This window comes from Bombina bombina, chromosome 3 (genome assembly GCF_027579735.1).
Source record: "Bombina bombina isolate aBomBom1 chromosome 3, aBomBom1.pri, whole genome shotgun sequence".
In the NCBI taxonomy this organism is placed as follows: domain Eukaryota; kingdom Metazoa; phylum Chordata; class Amphibia; order Anura; family Bombinatoridae; genus Bombina; species Bombina bombina.
The window spans coordinates 356156161-356174394 of record NC_069501.1 but is presented as its reverse complement, the minus strand read 5'-3'; positions in this window follow the sequence as shown (position 1 = coordinate 356174394).

The following is an 18234-nucleotide window of genomic DNA, read 5'->3' as shown; positions in this document are numbered from 1 at the left end:
TTTTTTTTCCACCCAGTAAGGTCTTCTTTAATAGTAATTTGAAAATGATATATAGTAATAGGAAAATAATGCACAGATCATTTGTTGGACATATTTAAAGAGCAATCAAATGTAGCAGGTTGATAAATATGAGGATTTTCTTAAGTCAAATCCACAGGTGCTTTCAATCACCCTATAAGGAAATTGACTATTGTCTTCCCTAATTATTTCCATATGGTTTTCAGACAACCCTCAAAAGTGCTGGAAAAACCGTGCAGGGTAATTATCACTCTAATGACGGTAGGAAAGGGCTGCTCTGTGAACTACTCACAAAATGGTTTCAGTTGAATATTCTCAGAATATATCTATCATAGTTTTACAGTTTATTTAAAAATAAATACAACAGAATGTGACCTGCATATTATACATATGGAAGTGTATTTTCCAACAGCAAAAACGTAGTGCTACAGAGTAATTTTGTGTAAAAAACAGAAAGTTTATAACTTTTTTACGTGAAAATCACTGAAATGTTTTTCTATGTGGGCTGCTGTGTTTGCATTATTTGTTCTATTGCTTAAAGAGAGATGAAACCAAAAATGATTTCATGATTCACATACAGAATACAATTTTAAACAACTTTCTTCTTTACTTCTATTATATAATATGCTTCATTCTCTTGATATCCTTTGTTGAAGAAGCAGCAATGCACTACTGGGAGCTAAATAAATACATTGCTCAGCCAATTACAAGAGGCACATATGTGCAGCAATCAATCAGCAGCTCCCGAGTCTACCTAGGTGTCTTTTTCAAAAATGAATATAAAGAGAACAAAACAAATTAGATAATAGACATAATTTGAAAAGTTGTTTAAAATCACTTGCTCTATCTGAATCATGAAAGAGATTGGGTTTTATGTCCCTTTAAAAGGACACTGAACCCAAATTTTTTCTTTCATGATTCAGCTAGAGCATGCAATTTTAAGCAACTTTCTAATTTACTTCTATTATCAATTTTTGTTCATTCTCTTGGTATGTTCGGTTGAAAAGCAAGAATGTAAGTTTAGATGCCGACCCATTTTTGGTGAACAACCTGGGTTGTCCTTGTTGATTGGACAGCACCAATAAACAAGTGCTGTCCATGGTCTGAACCAACAAATAGCTGGCTCCTTAACTTAGATGCCTTATTTTCAAATAAAGATAGCAAGAGAACGAAGAAAAATTGATAATAGAAGTAAATTAGAAAGTTGCTTAAAATGGCATGCTCTATCTGAATCACGAAAGAGAAAATTTGGGTTCAGTGTCCCTTTAAGGGTGACGTTTCAGCAAGTGGATGGAAGTATTCTGAATTATAGTTAGGTTTGGATTCATCTAGATAGGATACTTATGCTGCTTTTTTTTTAATAGTAATTAAGACAATAAATTCCAAATGCATGAAAATTGTTTGTATGGTTTGTTTCTTGCAACAGTACGTGCATCTGGGAAGTGCCACTCATGTACCCACTATATACTTTCATTTTTATGTTAGGACCCCATATTTCTCATGTAGTTTTCCCTATGTGATTGAGTTTGGATAGAACAGATAATCACATGTATATTGCAGGCTGGAGCTGAAGTGTACCAGAATAGCATTCATAGGAATGTCACTTTAATTCAGGAGCCGAAGATAGAGAGTAGCCTTGTCAGTATAAAGTGAGTTATTGAGAGCTGTGCGCACTTGCTCACTAGCGCTGCTCACCCTTACTACAGTGATAGAATTATTATTATTTTGTATCGTATGAGATAAATGCACTATGGTGCCCTTAACTTAACAGAATCTGTCCGCAGATATAACAAACAGAACTATATGGATCAATTTGTATATTACTAGTTTTATTATTTCATATTATTTTTATTTGCATATGGTATAAGCTCTGATTCGTTATGAGAAATGAAACAATTCTGCAAGATACATTAATTCATTTTCCTCTTTTCATGTAATTTAGCACTTAAAATTGTTTATTTTTAAATTCTCAGAATTTGAAATGTATCCTGCTGACCTCTCAAACCTAAATCTGCTACATATATTTCCCAAATCGGCTTTTCCTGATAATAACTGCAAAACAATGCATGTTATACTAACATTAGGACCATGTATAGCCTTTTTTGCAGGCAAGACTGGATTGACTCCTTCGTTCAAGGCAAATGATGGGGATGCATTTGGCTCTTGAAAAACAACTGTAGAAAACAAAGTATTAATTTGTTTTAAAAATGTTTAGACGTGGCTGGTATGTTACTCTATAGACAAACACAACAGAAATGTCTTGTAATTGCAATGTCCATTTAAGTTTTAAGCGTTTCTCTCACAGCAGAAATTCTATAGTAAGAGAATCACATCATGCCCTTAACAATAGATCTTATAAAATGAAGAATCACAGTAATTGCCATAATACATCTTACACATGGGTTATTTAAAAATCAGCAATACTTTTTAAGAATAAAATAGCACCCTTCTAGGATCTCTTAATCAGTCATTGTATGATTTGTCCCCTTGCAGTCAGTGCGTGAGAAATAAACTGCCCTCATTAGCTGTATTGACCCTTGAGAAAGAGACAACGTATAATGGCCAGTTCACTGCTTAGAGCTTTATATATCACTAGCACACGTATGACAGGTGTCATGCAGTAGAAGGTTGTAATGGTTTAGAACACTTCATTATGGAAAACTAAATTGAACTCAAAAGATTCTATCATTCATATGGAAGAGCAGTACTTAGACATGTTTAAAACACCTTTTACATGATAGTCAGTTGTTACTCAATATTAAAACAAACCAAAAATATTAAACGGACATTGAACAGTATATAGGTGGTAATATGTCTTTAAATGTTCCCTATTAACAATGAGCAGATAGTCATTTAAATGACATTATTTGTCACCTAAGTAAATGTGTCCTTCAAGGCTTTCCTGGCCACCCCCACCCTGTTTTATTTTGCAACAGGGGGCAGGGCAACTAATAAGAACCTGTACTGATAGGGTTGCCACCTCGGCCATATTTTCCTGGACACTTATGAGTTACACATGCTGCAGGGTGTGCAGGGAGGAACATGAATAATGCTGTCCAGGATCACTATTTTTTTGCTGTCCAGCAGCACAATGCATGTTTCCCTCTGAACACCCTGCAGCATGTGTAACTCATAAGTGTCCAGGAAAACATGGCCGAGGTGGCAACCCTATGTACTGACCACTTGATTTACTGAGTATTGTGCGCGCTCCTGCTTACACTTTTTATGCCTGGCTTCTACAGGCAAACATGCTGCAAGCTCTCATAATACTCAGTACCTGGAGCTGGCAATATGGCTTCTCACAGGCTCTACCACCCACTATGAAAAGTCAGAAAAAAAAGCTTTCTGCTTATAGGCCAGAATAATGTCATTCAAATGCTCTGCTTACTATTTATAAGAAAAAGGGAACATTTAAAGGCACACACTACTAATTCAAGTATTTTTTACAGTTCCTTTAATGTTTATGCACCAATAATTGTTAGAAATTAGTTTCTCAATGATTGATACCACATCTCTACTGTAAGGCAGAGACACCCCCCAAATCTTGAAAGAAAAATTAGTGTTATTCAAGAACATCTGTTTTTCCAAGTAAACAAAAATTAAATATATTAATATCTTTTTGAATGCAAGTATGTATTTTTTTAAATTCTGAGCTTTGTTTTATGTATAAAAAAAAAAACTAAACTGTCCCTTTAAGTCAAGCTGATTTGAGGAGTAAATCAATATCTTTGCTACTCAGAACACATACATGTTTGGCAGAAGCTGAGCAAACAATTACAATGAAAGAAACCTAACTGGACAGCTAATGCATCTCATTTTTTTCTGCGGGGAACTTAAATAAAGTACTTATAAAATGTGTTGCTGCTCATTAGGGCAGGTTATTTCGGTGCTTTTGAAATAATTTGTATCTAACAAATAAGCTCACCATTACCAGTGGTACATAAATATATTTGTTCTGATAGATACAGTATACTGGGCTGACAGCGACTGTGAGTGAAGTGTCCCTTGGTCATTATCTGCTTTGTCAAATCCTGCTGTGGCTAAATGCGTTTAAAATAAATTGTGCCAAAACCAGAGCTTCTTAGGTTCAAGGTGTGTAAACTTCATAACAATTTTGAAACATACGTCTATGAGGAAGTTTGCTACTGGCATAAGCCCTGATTTAGACCTCTCCTGTCATTTGAGATGATATAAAATCATCCTCCAGGCTCCAGCAATGCAAGATCCCTAGTGAGATTCTGAAAAGGCAGATTTTGCTTTACTTCTCCAAGGGGTGTTGACTGCATTTTTGTATATGAAGGAGACCCAAGCCCAGCGCAATATGGCACTGCGTGACATGAGAGTACTGTTGCATTTACACTTTGTGCTTTGCATTATATATTATTTTAGACTTCAGATTTTTTTAATAATATTTAAACTGTGCACTTTTCTATTTTACTTTTTATACAGCAGTGCATTTAGGATTGTAATTATCAAAGATTTTCTAGTTTGGAAAGAAATTATACTGCAGACTTCACAGTGGTTGAACTCATTGAATTCTATTTAAAAAGGGGCTGAAACCTGGAAGTCCCAGACAGATGAGAGGCGCCTTCCATAGACAATAATGAGGCTCTCTGGCATAGAGAATTTCACAGGGAGAGTGAAGTTTTTTTTAACAACAACACCTGGGACTAATAAAAAGTCTCCTTTTGTAGCAAAAAATAAACTAAAATGTTTTCACTACAATTTTATTTGTTGTTGCCACTAGTTTAGTATATATTACTGTCCATTCAATAAGTGTATTGTGCATTTTGAGCAAACTTTACCTGCATAAAGCTGGTGAGATAATCCAATGAGACCGGCTTGTGTAAAATGCTTACAGCATTTCATCAGAATTGTGAGGGAACGTCAGACATACCCTGGTAGCTCTCCTGTTCAGCCCAGGAATCTCTCCTGTCCCTCCCACTTTCTGAACCTGACAGTTTTTCATTTTTATTTTACAATAGAGCAAATAAAAAGTGTAATGTAATTTGTAAAATATATACAGAAATATACAAAGTATGATCCTAATTAAAATATAATCAGAATTCGTAAAATCACTGCTGTGTCTAAATCTAAAATGTATTAAAATGTAAAATAAAAAGTTCAAAGCTTAAATGTAATAATACTGAAATGACCCAATATGAAGTGTAAAAAAGTATAAAATACAAAGCACAAAGTGTGTACACCAAAACTATCATATCATGCAGCGCTATATTACACTGGGCTTGTCTCTCCTTCACATACAGAAATACAGAGAACACCCCTTAGAAACTTGCAAGAGATCTTGAAGTGCTGGAGGGTTCTACCCTTTTTCTTTAAGCGTTCAGCCCCTGTGATGATGTCTGCACTACAATTTGTTACCAAGCAGGATAATCTTTTATCATCTGGCCGATAGTGCCCAATGAAACGCGTTGGTCACTATTCCATGTATTATTTATTTTTTCTTTCATTAATGAGACACAAAACTTTTCTTTTTTTATAAAAAAAGCACTAAAAGAACCACTACTTGCAGTATTTTCCTCTGCCCTCTGACTTTGCATAATTATGTAATACTTGATTATCAGCTCTGGAGCCAATGCAAGATAAATGAACAGAAGTGAATTGTAGAAAGCACCAAAATCAGTGATGTCCCCAGTGCTTTCCAAAAATGCACTATGTTTTGTGTCAGGTGAGTATATGACTTCAATTTAAAAAAAAAACAACTTACATTAGAGGTATATTAGAGCGATGCAGTACTTATTTTAATACATTACTTCCAGGTCCTTAGTAGGAATGTGGTACAGTAAAGCATTTAATTCAGTTAATTCACCCTTCATTGTTTATGTAACCTACATCCATCCCTTATTGGCACTGTTGTTTTTATTTCTTCAAATACAGGCTGAGAGTTCAACATCCATGCCCTGATTATCAAAAGTGCCATGAGATGTTAAGACATTTAAAAGGGACCTGTCGCCATGTCGAGAAAGCCAGCACAAAATTCAAAAGGGCTGACAGTACTGTTTAAAGGCAGCACAACAGAGGGGCGTTTTACCATACATTTCAGTGGGTGGCGATGCGGCTCTGATACCGGCCATATATTCAAAGCAGCCTCGCCGCCAACATCGAAGGTGTAATGAAAATGATCCTTTAAAACATTACTGTATGTCAAAACAATTTACATGTGTCAACAGGAACTCAACACCCGCTCGTACAATATAATAGTAAATAAAACATATCAATAATACTCCTAGTGGAGCAGGGGGATTGTGGGTATATGATATATTTATATATGAATTGTATAGTGTAATGTTAGAATATGTATTAAACTGTAAACTTGAATGTTTTAATCTTGTGTCTTTAGTTGTGTATTTTTACTTACTTTAAGATTACGATTGTGCGATCTCAAAATTCATATTTACATTATATTGAACACGCATTCGCAATCACAATTTTTATATTTCACAAAGTTTCCATCGCATTTGTAATATTCATATTTCATAATATTGTGATAATGTTTTACTTATATTAGAAGTATTTGCAATTGCACTGTAGCAAACTTGTTCTATATTAAATTGTGTTTTACTTATAATATTGCGATTGCACTGTAGCAAAAGTGTTCTATAATATTTATTTATTGTTTGTCTTTTTTAACAAAGTTGTTTGCAGACATGACGAATATATAGACTTTCCATGGGAGTTAACTAGGTGTTCCATGGGAGTTACCTGTGGGAAACATCACTGTGGGTTTCTAATATTTAAAACACTGTCCTCCAGCTTAGCTCTCCCTTTTCAGCCATATCAGTCTCACCTGCTTTTCAGTGACAATATTTCCCAGTGTGACAAATCTAGTGAATGTACAGTAAATCTGAATATTGTCAGTATATGGTCGGGTTATAATACAATATATTTAATATTTATTCTTTAAAACAAACCCCCAATAAAATGCATATACAAAACAATTAAAATCAATATTTTATTCCTAAATTCTTTATATTAGTTAAAGTTATAAACACATTGAATTATATTTATAGAAACCAGATATGAATCAAACTATACAAGCTTAAACTGTTACAATATTCTATATAAAGATCATAAAAATATAGCTTTACAAATTACCTTATTCACAATGGATTACATTAAAATACCACAATATGGACCTCTAATTTTCACAGTGCCTAGTTAAACAATATAACAATATACTTTAACAGTCAATTTATATGCCAAGTTATCTGAGATTAAATACATTCTTATTTATTTACAATAAGGCAAATTCTAAAATATATTGAATGGATTTTAACTTTTAATTCCATTAAAAGTGTGTTTTATATAATATGGACTTCTCTTTATTTGCTCAGTATTACTGTGGGAGCGATCAGGGTAAGAATTTTCTTTATGTTTACATTCAGTTTTGTTTTTGGGGTGCCCTTGCCTCATCAACAGTTTAATTATTTGATGTCCCATTGAAACATACAAGGCACCAAAGTGAGTCTTGGAGCACATTGACAATCGGCTACTGCATAGATATACACAGCCATGGAATAGTTCCTTCAGCGGTAGCTGATGTACTCCTTCCACTAACTTAAACTATGGCCATTATCAGGATATAGTAACAATGCTGCATCAAGGACAGGTCTCTACACTTTATACCTAAATTTAATATTGAAGCATAATTTGACCTGTGTAGTATTTACAGTATTGTGGCATACTTGTTTAAAAAATCACTCCCACAGTAAAGCCTGTAGTGGAACACCTGGGAACTACTGTACATTTTTTTTAACATATTGCATATTTTGACGCTGCTGGATTTCAGTTGAGGAGCCTAGGATCATTCTTATTGGTTGATAAGAGGTCACATAACCGACATTGTTAGATCAGAGGGATATTGCAGAGTGAGCAAGCCAAGTTCTAGTGAAGATTCATGTATATGACAAGTGATTCTGGACATGGTGGTTTAAACAGGCACAAAAAGTGGTGTGGGTAAAAGCCGGATTCTGCCGGATCCATGCCTAATTTAGATAAATACACACAAATGTAAGTGTTTTCCCCACAAACACATCCAGACTCTTCTGGATCCAACAACATTTAACTGCAAAACATTTGGGTCCTTTCCGAACCAGCACTTTTTTACAGAAAAACAGCCGGATCCTACCGGATCCATTCCTAATTTAGAAAAATAATAGAAATGTAATTGTTTTCCACACAAACACTTCCATACACTTCTGGATCTATCAATATTTTACACAAAAACATTTGGGTCCTTTTAGAACCAACACTTTTTTACAGAAAAACAGCCAGATCCTACCGGATCTATGCCTATTTTATAAAAATACACACAAATTTAAGGGTTTTCCACACAAACACATCCAGACACTTCTGGATCCAACAACATTTTACTGCAAAACATTTGGGTCCTTTCAGAATCCACACTTTTTTTTACAGAAAAACAGCCGGATCCATGCCTAATTTAGACAAATACACACAAATTGAAGTGTTTTCCACACAAACACATCCAGACACTTCTGTATCCAACAACATTTTACTCAAAAACATTTGGGTCCTTTCAGAACCAACACTTTATTTCAGAAAAACAGCTGGATCCATACCTAATTTAGACAGATACACACAAATGTAATTGTTTTCCACACAAACACATCCAGACACTTCTGGATCCATAAATATTTTACACAAAAACGTTTGGGTCCTTTCAGAATTAACACTTCTTTTCAGAAAAACAGCCAGATCCTGCTGGATCCATGACTAATTTAGCCAGATATACACAAATTTAAGTGTTTTCCACACAAACACATCCAGACACTTCCGTATCCTTCAATATTTTACACCAAAACATCTGTGTCCTTTTAGAACCAACACTTTTTTTTTGCTTCACAACAGCCGGATCCTGCCAGATTCATGTCTAATTTAGACAGATATCCTCAAATTTAAATATTTTCTATACAAACACATCCAGACACTTCTAGATTCAATAATATTTTACACAAAAACATCTGCGTCCTTTCAGAACCAACACTTTTTTACAGAAAAACCGCCGGATCCTACCGGATCCATGCCTATATTAGACAGATATACACAAATGTAAGTTTTTTCCACACAAATACATCCATCAATATTTTTCAAAAAAACATCTGGTCACTTTAAAAACCAATACTTTTTTACACAAAAACAGTCAGATCCTGTCTGATCCATGTCTAATTTAGACAGATATACACAAATGTAAGTGTTTTCCACACAAATATCTCCAGATACTTTTTCACATGAAAACATCTAGGTCCTTTCAGAACCAACAGTTTTTTGCAGAAAAACAGCCAAACCGTTGTTTCTAAAAGGATCCAAATGTTTTTGAGTAAAATGTTGTTGGATACAGAAGTGTCTGGATGTGTTTGTGTGGAAAACACTTAAATTTGTGATCTGTCTAAATTAGGCATGGATCCGGCAGGATCCGGCTGTTTTTATTTAAAAAGTGTTGGTTCTGAAAGGACCCAGATGTTTTTGAGTAAAATATTGTTGTATACAGAAGTGTCTGGATGTGTTTGTATGGAAAACACTTAAATTTGAGTGTATCTGTCGAAATTAGGCATGGATCTGGCAAGATCTGGCTGTTTTTCTGAAAAAAAGTGTTGGTTCTGAAAGGACCGAAATGTTTTGCAGTAAAATGTTGTTGGATACAGAAGTGTCTGAATGTGTTTGTGTGGAAAACACTTAAATTTGTTTGTATCTGTCTAAATTAGGCATGGATTCGGCAGGATCCGGCTGTTTTTCTTTAAAAAAGTATTGGTTCTGAAAGGACTCAGATGTTTTTGAGTAAAATGTTGTTGGATACAGAAGTGTCTGGATGTGTTTGTGTGGAAAACACTTACATTTGTGTGTATCTGTCTAAATTAGCAATGGATCCGGCTGTTTTTCTGTAAAAAAAGTACTGGTTCTGAAAGGACCCAAATGTTTTGCAGTAAAATGTTGTTGGATACAGAAGTGTCTAGATGTGTTTGTGTGGAAAACACTTAAATTTGTGTGTATTTTTCAAAATTAGGCATGGATCCGGCAGGATCCGACAAAATCCGGCATGATCCAGCTTTTACCCACACCCCACAAATAAGCAGGGAATGTTAAAACACAGACACCTAGATTTAGAGTTTTGCGTTAGAAGGGGTGCGTTAGCTACGCGTTTTTTCCCCCCCGCACATTTTAAACAATGCTGGTAGTTAGAGTTCTCTGAAGGGCTGCGTTAGGCTCCAAAAAGGGAGCGTAGAGCATAATTTACAGCCACTTCAACTCTCAATACCAGCGTTGCTTACGGACACGGCCAGCTTAAAAAACGTGCTCGTGCACGATATCCCCATAGGAAACAATGGGGCAGTTTGAGCTGGAAAAAAAACTAACACCTGCAAAAAAGCAGCGTTCAGCTCCTAACGCAGCCCCATTGTTTCCTATGGGGAAACACTTTCTAAGTCTGCACCTAACACCCTAACATGTACCCCAAGTCTAAACACCCCTAACCTTAAACTTATTAACCCCTAATCTGCCGCCCCCACTATCGCTGACCCCTGCATATTATTATTAACCCCTAATCTGCTGACCGGACCTCGCCGCTACTATAATAAATGTATTAACCCCTAAAGCTAAGTCTAACTCTAACACTAACACCCCCTAAGTTAAATATAATTTTTATCTAACGAAATAAATTAAATCTTATTAAATAAATTAATCCTATTTAAAGCTAAATACTTAGCTGTAAAATAAACCCTAATATAGCTACAATATAACGAATAATTATATTGTAGCTATTTTAGGATTTATATTTATTTTACAGGCAACTTTGTATTTATTTTAACTAGGTACAATAGCTATTAAATAGTTAATAACTATTTAATAGCTACCTAGTTAAAATAATTAGAAAATTACCTGTAAAATAAAAACCTAAATAATTAAACCTAACACTACACTATCAATAAATTAATTAACTAAACTATCTACAATTATCTACAATTAAATCAAGTAAATAACAAAAAACCCCACTAAATTACAAAAAATAAAAAAAGATTACAAGAATTTTAAACTAATTACACCTACTCTAAGCCCCCTAAAAAAATAACAAAGCCCCCCAAAATAAAAAAATACCTTACCCTATTCTAAAATAAAAAGTTAACAGCTCTTTTACCTTACCAGCCCTTAAAAGGGCCTTTTGCAGGGCATGCTCCAAATAAAACAGCTCTTTTGCATTTAAATAAACATACAATACCCCCCCAACATTACAACCCACCACCCACATACCCCTAATCTAACCCACCCAAACCCCCCTTAAAAAACTTAACACTAAGCCCCTGAAGATCTTCCTACCTTATCTTCGCCATGCCGAGTATCACCGATCCGTCCAGAAGAGGGTCCGAAGTCTTCATCCTATCCGGCAATAAGAGGTCCAGAAGAGGGTCCGAAGTCTTCATCCTATCCGGCAAGAAGAGGACATCCGGACTGGAAGACATCTTCATCCAGGCGGCATCTTCTAACTTCTTCCATCCGGCACGGAACGGGACCATCTTGAAGCAGCCGACGCGGATCCATCCTCTTCTTCCGGCGACTCCCGACGAATGAAGGTTCCTTTTAAGTGATGTCATCCAAGATGGCGTCCCTTGAATTCCGATTGTCTGATAGGATTCTATCAGCCAATCAGAATTAAGGTAGGAAAAATCTGATTGGCTGATTGAATCAGCCAATCAGATTCAAGATCAATCCGATTGGATGATCCAATCAGCCAATCAGATTGAGCTCGCATTCTATTGGCTGATCGGAACAGCCAATAGAATGCAAGCTCAATCTGAGGAGATATTTCAAGATAGTTTAGGTGCTGGTATATCCAAGAGAGGGAATCAATAACAGTTATTGAGCATGTTTTGGGGGCCAAGTCAAGTAGGATAGGGTAATTTTGGTAGGGACAAGGTGACAGTTTAATATTATTACAGTGGAAGGTCACATTTAAGGTTTACATGATATAACACTAATTTATATGTAATAAAATTACTATCTTATAATAATTGGGCTCAAAAGTTCACTCACAGCTGGACATAGCTACCAGCCACAAGGTACAACTATTATTTAGTGAGGTGCATATAATATAGTTGCCATGTAAAATCTACTGTTGCTAGACAGTTTTCACAGCAAATTCACTATAGTGATGATTTTTTTTTCTGTTTTTTTAATTACAAAGTATATGACTTTTATCATATATGTCAGAGTTTAATCTGCACATCATTAATTCTGCTGTAATGTAACGTATGTAAATTTACATTATAGATATTGAGCACACTCTATCAATGTATCATACACCAATTACTAAGCATTGCCATTTGGATGCATTGTTTCTTCTTGTGAAAGTAAAACACACTAAGATCTGGATTTCCCACATCTTAGTGTGTTGCATTTTCACAAGTAGCAATGTAGCTCCAAAAAGAGCAGAATGCCCCGAGTGGCGCCATCTTCCTCATTTGGATGCAAACTAAGTATTCGAATGCCCATTCCTATCAGTGAGGACCGGCACTTTTTTTTTTTTTTTTTTACAAAAAATGGACTGTGTATATCTATCCTACATGTGTATATCTATCCTACATGTGTATATCTATCCTACATGTGTATATCTATCCAACAAGTGTATATCTATCCAACAAGTGTATATCTATCCTACAAGTGTATATTTATCCTACAAGTGTATATCTATCCTATCTATGTATATATATATCCTACATGTGTATATCTATCCTATCTATGCATATATATTCTACATGTGTATATCTATCCTACATGTGTATATCTATCCAACAAGTGTATATCTATCCTACAAGTGTATATTTATCCTACATGTGTATATCTATCCTACATGTGTATATCTATCCTACATGTGTATATCTATCCAACAAGTGTATATCTATCCTACATGTGTATATCTATCCAACAAGTGTATATCTATCCTACAAGTGTATATTTATCCTACAAGTGTATATCTATCCTACATGTGTATATCTATCCTATCTATGTATATATATATCCTACATGTGTATATCTATCCTATCTATGCATACATATCCTACATGTATATATCTATCCTACATGTGTATATCTATCCTACATGTGTATATCTATCCTACATGTGTATATCTATCCTATCTATGCATATATATCCTACATGTGTATATCTATCCAACAAGTGTATATCTATCCTACAAGTGTATATTTATCCTACAAGTGTATATCTATTCTACATGTGTATATCTATCCTATCTATGTATATATATATCCTACATGTGTATATCTATCCAACAAGTGTATATCTATCCTACAAGTGTATATTTATCCTACAAGTGTATATCTATTCTACATGTGTATATCTATCCTATCTATACAACAAAAGAAAAGGGGGCGCCCTTGAGAGTATCTATAAATGGTAATATGTAGTATATGAGGTAGCTTATATGTTACCAATAGAAATGCACTTTTCAGTATAAATGATGATACACTGATTCAGTAGTAACTAGTATATATGTTGTGGACAGAGTAAATAGATGTTAACCTATACAATTTGATAATCACAATGTTAATAGGACAGTTGTATCTCACTCAAAACTAGTATATACGTTGTGAACAGAGTAAATAGATGTTAGCCTAAACAATTTGATAATCACAACGTTAATAGGATAGTTATATCTCACTCAAAGATAGTGGTTAATGGGTGACAATGATCACTATATTGTCCTTTATAAAGGTCTTGATAGTAGAATACCAAGGCAGCAATCTGTAGTGGTCCAGACCAGGATCCAATTAAGCAATCTAAAATATCAAACAGAGACAGATGCGCCACATGGCCCAATATTGTAGTTTCCAAATTTATGTAGATTTTACTATATAGTTGAACTCACATGTATTGGAGCACCTCAATTGGTGCAAATGACACAGTCTGGGATCTATAACAGTCACCCAGCAGACCGGCCTCTCGAGTTGTTCAGGGTCTGTGTAAAATAGAAAACACAAAAAAGCCTATATGGCCTAGTATTGTATGACTAGAGTGATTTCACACCAGATAGTAGTATAAGATTTTGAACTCACATTTGGTGAAGCATCCCCAATGATGCTATAGAGACAAGCTGGGATTAATTCAGTCACCCAACAGACTTAGCTCGTGGCATACAGCATGCAATAGTCCTCTCAGTGGTCTTTAGGTCAGTGATATCCTCAGATAAAAACCAGTTCATAGGCAGCAAGTGTTTATAGTAAAAGTTAAAATCACTTTAATAAAATATTAAATTGCGACGCGTTTCTCAGTCTCAGACTGTTTCCTCAGGCATAATAAAATGGTTTACAAACACTTGCTATATATTCCTAAACAAACCACTTAACATAATTGGTAACACTTGTTGTGGGTGTGGTTTATGACATCATCAGTATCCTAGCTACTGATATATTTTAGCAACAAATGTGACACAGTATTGTATACTTAAACAATGTACATCAGAGTTTACATTTTATGAGTCAAGTGAAACAATCTACCTCATACTTTGCAGTGCAAATATTAATCATAATACATAAAACACATCAATATTATAATATTGTAGCAATACATATATTTCCCCATATCCAGTGAGATTTGTCTCATGCTACTCAATCATATCTGATTCCTATCTCTATTTCTATTTAATGTCTAGGCTGGGTCTGTTTTATATCAGAACATCTTTAATCCATTGTTTAATGGTTTATCTTTTTTCTTATTTAGTTTTTAAGTGTCTGATCCCTCTCTGCCAATAGCCCCAATCTACATTTAATATGAGGGTAACTATTTTTTGTTCAAACCTTTGTATTAAACATTATAAGCCCTTTGATTTATTGGTATGTAATAGTATTATAATCTACTGCTGTGCATAAACTGTGATTTCAAATGGCAGGTTGTTGACTAACCTTATAGGGCTATTGATCCATTAGATTCGAGTAGTTTCAAACGCCATCTGATGTTCTAAATGGCGTGTGTGTTGCGCTAATGCGCATGTGTACAACGTCAATGTGTATGTGAGTAATGTTGCCAAGGGAACAAATAGTGTTAGTCAATTATACGTTGTGCGTAAAACGTGATACGTCCCAAGCTGCGCCAGTGCGCATGTCAGCACTGCTAAGGCGTCTCAAGCTTTCGTTGCCAAGGGAACCGGAATCCCATTCAATCTCACGTTATGCGTGTTATAGCCTTACAGCTGATAGGTTAGTATTATCTTGTAGGAGGTTTTTATTGTTTATGCTAGTGCGCATGTCAGCATTGCCAAGGAGTCTCAAGTTTTCATTGCCAAGGGAACCAGAATCTCATTCAGTCTCACGTTATGCGTGCTATAGCCTTTCGACTGATAGGCCAATATTATCTTGTAGGTGGTTTCCATTGTCCATGGGAAATAGACACCAACTACAAATTGAGACGTATATATTTGCTCTCTTGTCCACAGTAACCCCCATATAATAATGGCATATTAGTGGAAAAAATATATAATAATAATAAAGAGCAATATCATATTCCATGTGTACCGAGTCCTTCCCATCATAACATATCGTAGTGGGATATGATTACAGACATGTAATGACATAATACCATATTTAGAACAAATGTTAGCCAAAATGATGTATGTTGTTATACATCAGAATATGTATGTATATATTGTTCATATAGGAAATCATAAATATTATAAATTCTATAAATTTTATAAATTTTATAAAACTAGATCTCTTTTGACTCACAGTGTGTGTATTTCAGTAGTTAATATCCAGTGATACATACTACTATGTGATGTTGTTATAACAATATATAGGTCATATTATAACTAATCGTTATTATTGGGCTGATGGTACTGCGGCTCCAAAGTTAGTCAACAACCTGCCATTTGAAATCACAGTTTATGCACAGCAGTAGATTATAAAACTATTACATACCAATAAATCAAAGGGCTTATAATGTTTAATACAAAGGTTTGAACAAAAAATAGTTACCCTCATATTAAATGTAGATTGGGGCTATTGGCAGAGAGGGATCAGACACTTAAAAACTAAATAAGAAAAAAGATAAACCATTAAACAATGGATTAAAGATGTTCTGATATAAAACAGACCCAGCCTAGACATTAAATAGAAATAGAGATAGGAATCAGATATGATTGAGTAGCATGAGACAAATCTCACTGGATATGGGGAAATATATGTATTGCTACAATATTATAATATTGATGTGTTTTATGTATTATGATTAATATTTGCACTGCAAAGTATGAGGTAGATTGTTTCACTTGACTCATAAAATGTAAACTCTGATGTACATTGTTTAAGTATACAATACTGTGTCACATTTGTTGCTAAAATATATCAGTAGCTAGGATACTGATGATGTCATAAACCACACCCACAACAAGTGTTACCAATTATGTTAAGTGGTTTGTTTAGGAATATATAGCAAGTGTTTGTAAACCATTTTATTATGCCTGAGGAAACAGTCTGAGACTGAGAAACGCGTCGCAATTTAATATTTTATTAAAGTGATTTTAACTTTTACTATAAACACTTGCTGCCTATGAACTGGTTTTTATCTGAGGATATCACTGACCTAAAGACCACTGAGAGGACTATTGCATGCTGTATGCCACGAGCTAAGTCTGTTGGGTGACTGAATTAATCCCAGCTTGTCTCTATAGCATCATTGGGGATGCTTCACCAAATGTGAGTTCAAAATCTTATACTACTATCTGGTGTGAAATCACTCTAGTCATACAATACTAGGCCATATAGGCTTTTTTGTGTTTTCTATTTTACACAGACCCTGAACAACTCGAGAGGCCGGTCTGCTGGGTGACTGTTATAGATCCCAGACTGTGTCATTTGCACCAATTGAGGTGCTCCAATACATGTGAGTTCAACTATATAGTAAAATCTACATAAATTTGGAAACTACAATATTGGGCCATGTGGCGCATCTGTCTCTGTTTGATATTTTAGATTGCTTAATTGGATCCTGGTCTGGACCACTACAGATTGCTGCCTTGGTATTCTACTATCAAGACCTTTATAAAGGACAATATAGTGATCATTGTCACCCATTAACCACTATCTTTGAGTGAGATATAACTATCCTATTAACATTGTGATTATCAAATTGTTTAGGCTAACATCTATTTACTCTGTTCACAACGTATATACTAGTTTTGAGTGAGATACAACTGTCCTATTAACATTGTGATTATCAAATTGTATAGGTTAACATCTATTTACTCTGTCCACAACATATATACTAGTTACTACTGAATCAGTGTATCATCATTTATACTGAAAAGTGCATTTCTATTGGTAACATATAAGCTACCTCATATACTACATATTACCATTTATAGATACTCTCAAGGGCGCCCCCTTTTCTTTTGTTGTATTAATAATTTAAGTAGGCCACCAGGGGTAGACGACCTGATTGTATCATGCTCTCATCTTTAGAGAGAAATAATAGGAGGAAAAATGGCTGTATGAACACTATTGAGTGTACAAATGAGGGCAATAGTGATCCCTCTATGCAAACACTATTTTATACACTAGAGAATCTTTTGAAGACTGAGCACAGACATTGGTGGGATTTTGAAACATTACAAAAATATAAAGCTAAGAACCAAATCCCTAGGGGTCTGAGAGTATTAAAAAACTGCTCTTTTAAAGACAATCCTGAAGTCAATAAGGAGTGGGAAGATGCCCTCAATGTCTGTGCCCACACTTTCATGGATATCCTAATTAAACATCGACAAAAACTATTTAATGATGTCGGTATTGAAATAGATAAGATACAGAAAGAACTTGAGAAATTTATCACACATACTGATTTTGAGAAACTTAGAAAATCTGCATATGACAATGCAGAAGAGTATCAGAGGGATATCATCAAAAAGAAAAACAAAAAACTAAGTAGAGATGAAGATGACTACTCCAAAGGAGAAGTCTATACCTATAATCGTACAAACAACAGAAGTAATGGCAATTACTATATCAATAATAAAAGTAATGATAATCATTATACACATATGACCAACAATAGAAGAACTCAACAACATGATGGTATTAATACAAAGAACATGTATAAACATTCTCCTGCATATAATGAAAATCAAAGAAGACCCCAACAAAATTATGGCAATTACAGGAATACAAACTATAAAC